Source organism: Neopelma chrysocephalum, unplaced genomic scaffold (assembly GCF_003984885.1).
Source record: "Neopelma chrysocephalum unplaced genomic scaffold, ASM398488v2 Primary Assembly neopelma1_137, whole genome shotgun sequence".
In the NCBI taxonomy this organism is placed as follows: Eukaryota; Metazoa; Chordata; class Aves; order Passeriformes; family Pipridae; genus Neopelma; species Neopelma chrysocephalum.
In genome coordinates this window covers 478,262-489,531 of record NW_020897799.1, presented here as the reverse complement: position 1 = coordinate 489,531, position 11,270 = coordinate 478,262, and positions in this window count along the sequence as shown.

Sequence of the window (11,270 nt, the reverse complement as noted above, 5' to 3'; positions counted from 1 at the left end):
TGACTCTGTGTCTGCTTTAAGGAAGGGAACAAGTTGGGCACGGCTAAAAGGCACCTACTGCATCTCCTCACACTGGGGTCTAGGACAGAGCCCCAAGTGTCCTGGGAGGGCAGGAGGAGGCTCAGCCAGCTGGGGGGCTCTTTCCCCAAATGCTGAATTTCTGCCATGTGCAAGAATCCACCTTGCACCCACCGACACTCTCCAAAGCAAATCCAGGGTGGGATTTGAGGCAGGAGCAGGGTAAAACCTGAGATCAGCATCACTGCCCTAGGTGCTACCCCCTCTCCTGGGCACTGCCTCCTTCTTTGGTGTGATGCAGGGACCAGGGATGGGATGACACTGTCCTGAGCCACCTCCTTGCCTCCAAGATGCTGAAACTAGGGAGTTGGAGGCTTCAGCCACTGTGGGGTGCAGAGGGGGGGTGTCTCCTGGGCTTTGCAAAAGCAGGGCCAAGGGCCGTCCCATGCTCCTCTCACTGGACACCCCATCAAGGGGTCTGAGCCCACTGAGCTGAGCTGTACTCAAGGTGACACACTACAGCTGGGGCTGTGGAAGCCCTCAGGCATTGCCTCCCACTCCCTTTCCCCTTCACCCTCCTGGCCATGTCCACATGATAAATGTGCAGCCTCTCTGGTTCAGCATGGCCCTGTGCCCCGTGGGTGGCCAGGATTGCCAGGACCCAGAGATCTCCTGAGGGGCAGGAGATGTTCCCACAGTTGAGGCAATCCTGGCAGTTTGGGAAGCATGTGAGCAGTCTGCAGCTCACGCTTGGATTTACACCGGATGGCCCTTTGCTGCTTGCAGAGGATCTGGCCCCTTGGCAGGCTCCGAAATGATCCCAAGCCCCCCTGCTTTGTTATTAAATCAAATCCATCTGGCCTCGACCACGGATGGTTGTTATTCGAGATCCCTCTCTGAGTGGAGCTGGGATTAGCTTCGGGCATGGGGGATTCTCCCTCCCTCCCTCCCTCTCTCCCACCGCTCCCAGCCCTCCTGCCTCTCTCTTTTGTGTTTCTCCACTTCTGGAGGAGCAGGGGGAGGAGCGGGTGCATTCAGCAGCTTTTGTGCAGCTCGGAGCTGCACGGGTGTCCCTGTGGGACCACGGTGCCTCTGTGCTCCCTGTGAGTCCTGTCTAGACGTAGATAGGACCTGCCTGCACCCCACGTCCCCATGGCAGGGCAGCCAGAGCTCCCTGAGCCCTGGGGACACCACGGCTGGCACGAGGGGTGACAGTGACATGGGGCTTTTGTCCCAGCCACCTGCCATCCCCATTTCTGATCCTTAGCAGCTGAAACACTGACAGGAGCTGCTCTCCCCAGGGACATGCAGGGCTTAGCAGGGTTATCTCCTCACCCAGTCCCAGGGAACCCACCGTCCCAGGACAGCAGAGGCCAGCATGGGGTGAACTGGAGAGATGTGGGATGTGCTGTTGTGGAACAAGTGCTTTTACCTTTATAGCAAGTGCCTTGAGCACTGCTGCTTGCCTGGGCGTCACTGCTGGTGTGCCTTAAGGCTGCAGCTTCCAGACCCCCTTGAGGAGCTGCTGGATCGAGCCTCTGGCTGGAACCTTTATGAAGATGATGGATTTCCACTGCTCTCATAACACAGAAAGTGGTGGGGGGATGGAATTGATGATGACCTGCCAGCACGAGGCAGAGGCTGGGGACCCAGCCAGTGTGGGGGGACATGTCTGCTCCCAGTGCCACCCTTGGGGACACCTGGGCCAGCAGGGACGAGGCGACAGCATGTCTGGCTCCAGCCCCACAGGGATCCCTCAAGGTTGGGCAGATGGAGCCATGGTCCCCATGGGCTCCCCAGCGCTGGGCCCTGTGTTCAGGCTGCCAGTAATTAGTGCTCCAGCTTGTTCCAGAGTGATTGCTGGGCACGGGCTCTCACTGAGCAGTGCAGGGGTCAGGACATGCCCCAGCCCACCACTCCTGGCTGAGCTTTACTTTGGTCTCTTGCGTCTCCTCTGCTGCAAACTTGTCTCCCAAGGTGACAGCGCACAGCCTGATGTGCTGGTACCATCACTGCTGCCGGAGTACATGGTCCCCAACAAATTACATCCTGAGCCCCTCGGCCCCCCAGGAGCTGTGTGTGAGGCACATCCCTCCTGGGAGGAATGACCGTGGCAGAGCACAGGGCAAAGGCCAAAGGGCACAGTGTGAGAGGGACAGGATGGGTCAGAGACAAACTTTAAACATGGGCTCAGTGTTTAAATCTCATCTGAAAGCAGCGTGCCCACGTTCCCTTTCCACCCTCGGCAAAGCCTTGAACACATCCCAAAGAGCCGACACCATCCCCATGCTGCCCTCTCACTACACGGGTACCTGTACCAGGGCCTGCACACTGCCTGAGACTGGAGAGGTGACACCTGAGCATCCTGGATGGTCCTTTGCCCCTGGAACCACTGTGGCACCTGCCGAGGCTCAGAGCTTCCTTGCATGCCGGCAGCAGCTCCCAGCTCACTGCAGACCTCTCTGGGATTTGGCATCCTGCAGCCAGGGAATGCAAGATCTGTCGGACTTCAGCCTGACTTCCAAGTCCTGGTCCTTCTGCAGCTGACTGGAAAACATAAAACGAGACAAGGCACTTTCTGAGGGAGCGCTGGGGGCCAGGGAATCAGCAAAGCAGGAATTAACACTGGCACCTTCACTCCTGGGTCACACACAGGGTACAAACATGATTTACTGCACCTGATCTACTCTCTTGGGGGTTCTGCAGCATTTAGGCACAAAGTGTGCATCCCGCAGGAACTTCTTAATGGCACAAGGGACTCTCTAGTGACAGAGACAGTGCTGACATCCTTCCCTGAATGGCCCTGCTGGTACAATCCCCACAGGGACTGAAGAACAGCCCCCTCCATCACCCGGCCCTGCAGTAGGCTGCCAGCCTGTTGGGGAGGAGGCAGGAACATGTCCACTTGATGTGCCTGAAAAGCAGCACACATCTCCCCGTTGCTATGGAAACACTGCTTTTAAAGCAAATTAATAATAATAATTAACATGATCTATTAAATAATAGTAATAAAGGCATTAGTAATGACTTGTAATTGGTAAAGCACTCAGAATAATACACGCTCGCTCCACGACCTGCTCCCAGCACAGGAACCAGGGCTGGGGCAGCATCTCCCACCTGCAGGGGAGTCCCGGGTGAGGACGAGTGCCCTCTGCCTTCAGAACCGTACAGGCAGGAGCTTAGTGGGATTCGGTGAGGGATCAGACTTTTATCTGGATAATGAGGATGTCTAGACTGATAAGAAGAAGGGTTAAATTGGCTCAGGGCCTGATTCTGCCTCGCCATGCAGTTGGTGCAGTGGTGCCTGGGCAAAACTGAGGAGGGTCGAGGCCAGGTGTCCACTCCAGATTGGGCACAGACCTTGTTCCTCCCAGGTTTTAAACCTAGCAATCGGAGTATTGCCAGGATCCTTAACGCCTGGGAGGCAGAGGCAAAGAGAACTCTAAGAAACCTTCAATGAGCTTGAATTCAGCCTGGAGAAGAGAAGGCTCTGGGGAGACCTTAGAGCCCCTTCCAGTGCCTTAAGAGGCTCCAAGAGAGCTGGAGAGGGACTTTGGACCAGGGTCTGAAGTGATGGGACAAAGGGGAATGTCTTAACCCTGGCAGAGGGCAGGGTTAGATGGGATATAGGATGAAATTCTTCCCTGTGAGGGTGGTGAGACGCTGGCACAGGTTGCCCAGAGAAGCTGTGGCTGCCCCATTCCTGGAAATGTCCAAGGCCAGGTTGGACGGGGCTTGGAGCAACCTGGGCTAGCGGCAGGTGTCCCTGCCCATGGCAAGTGGATGGCACAAGATGAGTTTTAAGGTCTCTTGGAGCTTGGTTGATCCAAGCCTCGTCCAACCTTGCCTTGAACACTTCCAGGGACGGAGCAGCCACAGCTCCTCGAGGTCCCTTTGCTGTGCCTCATACACGCCAGGCCCTCATGTCCCACTCCTCAACCTTCACCACCAAGAGGAGCATCCAGAGTGGAGCAGTGCAAGGCTGAGCCCAGAGCCATGATAAAACACCCTCTCTTCAAGCTGCAAGATGCTTCCAAAAGGATATGGAATTGCAGAGAAAGAATAAACGCAAAGACCTGACGGTATCACCTGCTTGTTTGTGCCCAGAGTCCCTTTGCTGACAAGGTCTTCTCTGCACAGCAAAGACCTGCTTGCTCAGAATCACTCAGCATTCCTGCAGGAGCCTGCCCAGACAGGCAGAGCCGGGAGGTGAATGCCCTAGGAAAACCTGGCCCTGGTTTAGGTGCCTGCATGAGAATGAACTGCTTGGAAAAGCAGGTCCCCACTGTCTATGCTGAGCCTCTGGAAAGGCATCAGTCACTCTTGGGCTGGCAGAAGCAACTGCAAATCCGCTAAAAAAGCCCCAAGATGTGTTCTTTGGACTTTTCCCATCCAGGTCTGACATCCAGACTGCTGGGCCGTGCAGGATGCAGGAGCAGCATTAGGATTGCAACACACCTGCATGGCTCAGCCTCCATCCGAGCCAGAGCACCCGGCAGCAACTTCCACCATGAGACTAAAATTAGCACCGACAGGAAGAGCTCTGGAGCACGATGGGATGATTAGAGCCTCCCTGGAAAGGAGGCATCACCTGCAACGTAATGACTTTCCTCATCTCTGGCGGAACGTGCAATAACTGCTGTGGAATACGATGGGGAAAAGTGAGGGAGGGAGATAGGTGCTCCCACACAAAATTGGAATGATAGTGCTTTGTCCAGAGGAGAAAAACCAAGATCCTGGCTCTGCTAGGCTGTGCCAAGGACTTGCTGCATGACTTCGGTAAAATTGCTTAGAAAGACACAAAAAACTTAAGGATCATGCACACCAACTCCACCCAAGATTTATAAACTGCAAGTAAACACCCAGATTAAAGGTAAAAAAATCTCTTTTATATGTATTTAACTGTGTGTGTTGAGAGTGTTTGTGAATAACCACTGTCACCATTCTCCACCACAGGCAGTGGGGACAGGGCATCAATCCTTCCATCCATGCACAGATGTCCAAATCCATACTTCAGAGCTCTTTGTCGGCCTTCTTTGGCTAAAAATGTGGCTGCAGTCAGCCCACACCACCCACATCCATGCTCCTGAAAGAATATGATCTTGTTGGGCTTCACCCCCCCTATGAACCTGCCCTGTTTTCATGTAAAATGACAAATAACTGGAAAGAGTTAAAAGTGGGTGCATTGAGCTGCCGAGCGGGAAGATGTGACTGTGCCAAGGGAGCTCCTCTGTAGCTCAGGGAAATACAACTGCCCCTCTGGTTGCACCTAATGCAAGTTGGTTTGACTCCATGACTCACATCCTTGTCTTGAGACCGGAAATCCTAGAATCATAGAATTATGGAACGGTTTGGGTTGAACGGGACCCTAAAGCTCATCCAGTTCTATGCTCCTACCATGGGTAGGGGCTCCTTCTTCTAGCCCAGGTTGCTCCAAGCCCTGTCCAACCTGGCCTTGGACACCTCCAGGGATGGGGCAGCCACAGCTTCTCTGGGCATCCTGTGCCAGGGCCTCCCCACCCTCACAGGGAACGATTTCTTCCCAACATCTAATGCAAATCTCCCCTCTTTTTGTTTGAAACCATTTCCCCTTATCTGGCACATCCCCCTCTCTCAGGCGGACCCATACAGACAGGGCTCGTTTGTCAGGGTAACAGGACACAGGTAAGTCCCTTGGATGGAGCTGCCATATTTCCCTACAAGATTTCCTGGACAGAAATATGTGCACATGCGCTGCACAGCTTGACAATGAATGTGCAGCGAATCCAACACATCCTGGACATGTTGGATTTGCTGGGCACACACAGACCATCTGGCCAACACATGGGCCTCGGGCATGTCCAGGAAGCATCTGACTGACGGCGGATGCCCCACGCAGCCGGTGGGAGCACATGCAAGAAACCAGCCCCACTGGCACTGCAGGGCAGGTGGGTGCGATGCCCACGGAGCTGATCTGTGGCTGCACCAGGATTTCTGGGCTGATGGAAATTCAGAGATCCCAGACAAGTGGCCAAAACCCCAACATGCCCCTGGACAAAATTTAGAAGAGGGCATACTCAAGGAAACACATGATAAACCCGACCTTCTAGAAATTGAAATCGGGAATTACCTGCTTGCAGGAGATGGGATTCTAATGGGAGGAAAACATATTCCTTGGAAAATGAACTACATGTCTAAGCAGCAGGAATAAGGCAAGAGTGTGACCTTGAAACTGAACTCCACTTTTGATCCCAGACCTAAAATCATCCAGATTTCAGGATGAAGGAATTTCTTCAGCAAACTTAGTGCAGTTTTTCCAGAAAACCCTCATGACCAGAAGTCCAAACCTCCACAGTTATGATCACAACCAACGGTGAAGCACCCGTGGTCCCAGCACCAGATTGTCCCCATAGCTTAGCACCCATCTGCAGCCAATATGCTGAGCTCTTAACAAAATTGAGGGGTTTTAAAATCTGGTCTCCTGGGCCTGATCCCATGGACCTGGGCTCACCAAAACCAATGGACTTCAAGGAGCTTTGGATCAGGCTTTGTGCTAATTTACTTATCTCATAGAAGAGCTTAATTAACAAATGTTTGCAAAGCACTTTAGGATCCCTGCACGGACAGCGAGACTCCTCTTGCTGCCAGTCCCATGGACAAAGCAAAGAGGTTTAACATCAAGGGGCAGCAGATGAATTGTCCGGACAGTGGCAGCCACAGACGAGGCCGCAGGGACATCCTGGGCAGATAGGCCACCACGGAGGGCAGAGTCACCTCTGAACCAGATGCTTACTACAGAGAATAACCAGCACATGGGGCTGTGGGCTCAGAGCTCCATGGCCCCACAGGGTAGAAGGGAACCTTTCCAGCTTTCCAGCATTTGGGATACTCCTGTTTCGCATGCGGCTGAGCAGTTCTCGAAATGAGCTGTCCAGGGATGGGGAGACGCTGCCTGGGAGTGCTCGTGGTGATAGTACCCCAGCTCCAGCCTTGTAACTCAGAATATTCTATGATTCTGTGTGAGTTGAAAATGAAGAAAAGCCTAAAAATGGTGTCCTGGTTCCAAGCAGGTGTTTGCTCCCTCTGCCCTCCCCACCATCGGTTTGTCACCTCAGTCTATGGCATGTGGGATGCTCCCCCAGCATTACACCTTTCCTAGCAGCTGCCACCTTTACCCTGGACTTGGGTTGTGTAAGGGGGCAGAGGGATGCAGCACTGGGAAGTGCCGAATTTGGCTTCACACTGATGACACAAATTCATCCGGAACGTTTCTCTCTGCGTTGGCTCTTGATGGTGACTGTAAGTTGCTGTTTTGCCTAAGGACAGGCTGCTGGCACCTCCTCAGTCAATGTCAGCTTTATTCCTGCCTCCCACAGGGCTTTCTGTCACCAGCCATGGTGCCTGGCCACCCCTCCCCGACTCTGGCACCGGCAGCAGCTGCAGTTTGCAGTTTCTCCCTTTTCTTTGATCATTCTGCAGCCTCCTGCCTCGGGAAGGGACGAGGAGCACGTGACGCTGCTGCGCGATCCCGACCTCTCTGCTCAGAGGACTCTGCTGCCGTCCCTGGCTTTAATTAATACTTTCTTTCTTCCCTGACAGTAATTCAGGGATGTGGATTTTACATCATTTGGAAATACCAACTTTTTAACTAGAAACACTGTGTTTCTGCCAAAACCTTGGCAGGGATGTTCACGGAGTAGATGTAGCTGCGCGGAGATTACACCCGCAGCAAACTCCTCACTCGCAATCCAGCACTACTTGCATCCAAAAAATCACCTTTTACCCCAATATCTGTGGAGCTGTGAACAATGCAGCCTCCCACAGCCCCGCGACACGAGCCCCCGTGACCTACTCCAGCTCATCGAGCCGGTTCAAGCCACCTGGCAGCGCTAACTTTAACCTGAATTACTCCTGAAATCCAGCTTCCCCAGAGGCAGCGATGCCAGACGGGAGGTAAGATCATTCCCAAGCAGCTGCTATCACTGGGAAGAGGATCAAAGTCTTGGCTGGAGCCCAGCTACGCCCCCAAAATATTGTATGAACTGAGAGACGCTGCTATCGGGGACCCATCAGGATTAGTCACTGCCCGCGTTGCCAATTCCTGCAATTTTTCTATGAGCATTCCTGGTTGCCTGAAATTCCCAGCTCTGTGAGTCATGTGAATCTGCACGAGTAGGAATTTTCACTTTTTAACGTAAGTTGCTAGACCTTGTGGCTGTGCAGAAAAGCAAGGTGATGTAACCAGAGTGAAATCCGACAGCCCCGGGAGAAGGTGAATAAAAAGAAACCCCATTTTCACTATTTTTTTGGAGTCACACAAACTTTTTAGTCAGTTTGGTGATTTCTGGGCCTGGCTCGTGCTATCGGAGTGCTCAGAGCTGGAGCTCGGCAGTTTGGGCTTTTTGTTTTTCCCTTTTTTTCCTTTCACTTTCTGATTTCCAGGGGCACTTTCTTCTTCTGAGAGCTCTGGGACAGAACTTAAAATGGAGATGGGAAGCAAAACTGTGCCCCTAAAATAACAGGCTGCCTCCAGAGCAGGCATTGCTATTGGCCTCATGTGTGAGATCCAACTTGGACAGGTGAAAACTCCCTAATTTACAGGGCAGAACACGATGGATCCCAACAGCACCACAACATGCTGTTGGCACATGTGCTCCTGCACATGGGTGCACATACGACACACATCCACACGGGGAACACCCCTGCACGTAGACATGTGTGCACACAAACACCTCGTGTAGAAATACATGTGGTTCATGTCCATATTTCAATGTACATAACTGTGTACCTGTGCTCGCTTGCACACACACGCCTGTAACACACGTGCTTACACAGACACACACAATGTTTTCACCTGGTTGTAAGCGTGGAGTGTACCAGCAGGTGTGCAAGGTAACCAGCAGTTTGTGTGAACATCCAGGTGCTAAATGCACATTTTTGTCTGTGTAACCTCCATGTGGCACACAGGGCTGAGTGCCTGGGTTAAAATACGCCATGTGACATGTATGTGCCTACGGAGCCACCATCCATCATACCCCAACACAAACAGGCACCACCTCTTAGATGAAGGAAAATCCTGAACTGCCACTTTCACGAGTCCCATCATCACATAAAGGTGAAAAAAGAAATAAAAAAGTAATTCCAAGACACTATTCTACAACCACGACCAAAATGAGTCACGTGAAATGCAGCAGTGGGGTGGGTTCTCCTGCCCTTAGCTTTACTTTTTTCTCCTTTCTTGTGCACATCCACAGCACAACCACCACAAGCTCTAACCCACAGCTGCTCCACACCAGATCCTGCTGCAGAGGGGACCAGCCACCGCCAGCCCGGCTGACCGGCGTCTTCCCGAGTTTGTGCAATGCATCAGGAAACCTGGATGCCAAAACCAAACCGAAAGTAAAAATTCCCCTTCCCAAAGTGCCTGGGCAAACTCTCAAGGAGAGCTCCAGCAGCACCTTACCGGCTGAGTCAGTGGATGAGCCATCTCCTTGTGCTGGGTGCCCCATCTGCCGAGTTTAGCCGCAGCTGAGATCTTCTGCTGGTAGACCCAGAGAGGGGAGGGGGGGGAGAAAGAATAAACCTCCCTGCAAGGATCCCAGAGCCAGAGAGAGGAAATCATACAGGATACAGTAGGGGGTAGAAAATTCCAGCCTCGGTGACAAGGCACCAGTGCCACCACCCCCCAGCCCTCGCCGCAGCCGTCGCCTCTGCCAGAGCTGCGGCGCGATGTGGCTCGGCGGGAGCCTCGCATCCCTCCGCATTGTCTCTCTCCAGTGTGAGCTCCGGCAATCTCATTTCATGGGAGACATCTGGTTTGATTCAAAAGGAAGAAAGGGGAGAGGGGAGAACCGCGCGCTCGCACATACACCGCCCAGCCCGACTGGCTGGGAGCTGGGGAGCGATTGTCACTGCTTCCCTCCTCATTTCAATGAGAAAGGCCAGCCCAGGGAGCAGGGCTGTCCCACGGCCCTCCCAGCATTCCCAGTCTGCAAAGGGGGCTTCGCTGGGGCGCGGAGCCAAGGGCGGGGAGCTGAGCCCCAGCAGCCCCGCCAAGCGTCGCTGCGCCTGGAGCCATCACAAGGCCTTGGGGGGATGGGGGTTCCCCCTTCTCCTTGTTTTCCGTGATTCCCAGTCCTGGTGGACACGCAGTATTGGCCCTCAAATGCTTGTGGTTTTGGATGGGGGTCTTCCCCCCCTTCAGGAGCGTCCACTCCTTCAGGACCTGCCCCATCACGGCCAGACCCCTCACCCCACCCTTCACCCCACCAACCCTGCCGTCACTGCCCGCCTGTGCCCAAGCGGTACCACCCCGAGGTGTCCCTGCTGAGCCACCGCACCTCCCAGGGGTCCCTGCTGTCCCAGTGGGTCTCTGGATGGATCCCCGTCCTGGGCACCTTCGCAGCACGCTCCTGGGTGGGCAGTGCCAGATCTCCACACAAAACCTCCTTGATGGGGTGCAGGTCCCCACACAGCCCCCTCCTTCACCCATTGCCCCTCCATGCTGGGGGGCACATGGTGGGTCCTCACACAGATCCTCTCCTCCTGTGACCCCTCCGTGCCTCGGGTGTGCACAGTGAGTATCCACACAGTCACTCATGGAACCCACAGTGGGGGCTGGAAGCCCCTCCACTCGCGTCTCAGCGGGTCCCCACGCAGCCCCCTCCCCCCATTTGCTGCATGGTGGGCCCCCAAGGAGCCCCCTACACCCGTGTCGCAACGGGTCCCCACGCATTTGGCCAGCAAGTCCCCACAGCCCCCCGCACCCGTTCATTGCACGGCTGGTCCCCCCACACCCCCTTCGGCCATGTCATGGCATGTCCCTCCACTGGTGACACGGTGGGTCCCTGCAGCAGCTCCTACACCCGGGACACGGTGTGTGCCCCCGCAACCCCTCCACCCACCGCACAGTGTGCCTCTCTGCAGCCCCCCACCCGTGTCCCAGCCAGTGCCCCCACATTCTACTCCACTCGTGTCACCGTGGGTCCCAAACATCCCCCCCGCCGTGCCGGTCGCCCCGCCGCCCCCCTCCCCGTGTCACCGTGGGTCCCCACATCCCCCTCCCCGTGTCACGGCGGGTGTTCCCCCCCCCATATCCGCTCCCCCCGCGCCCGCCGCCGCCCCGGTCCCCGCCGCCCCCGTCCCACCGCCCGGTCCCCGGCGCCGCCGCCGCGGGCGGGGGTGTGCCACGGCCGGACTACATCCCCCATCAGCCCGCGGGCCGGGCCGCTCCCGCAGCGCCCAGCCGCCTTCAAACAAAAGAGTTTCCCCCC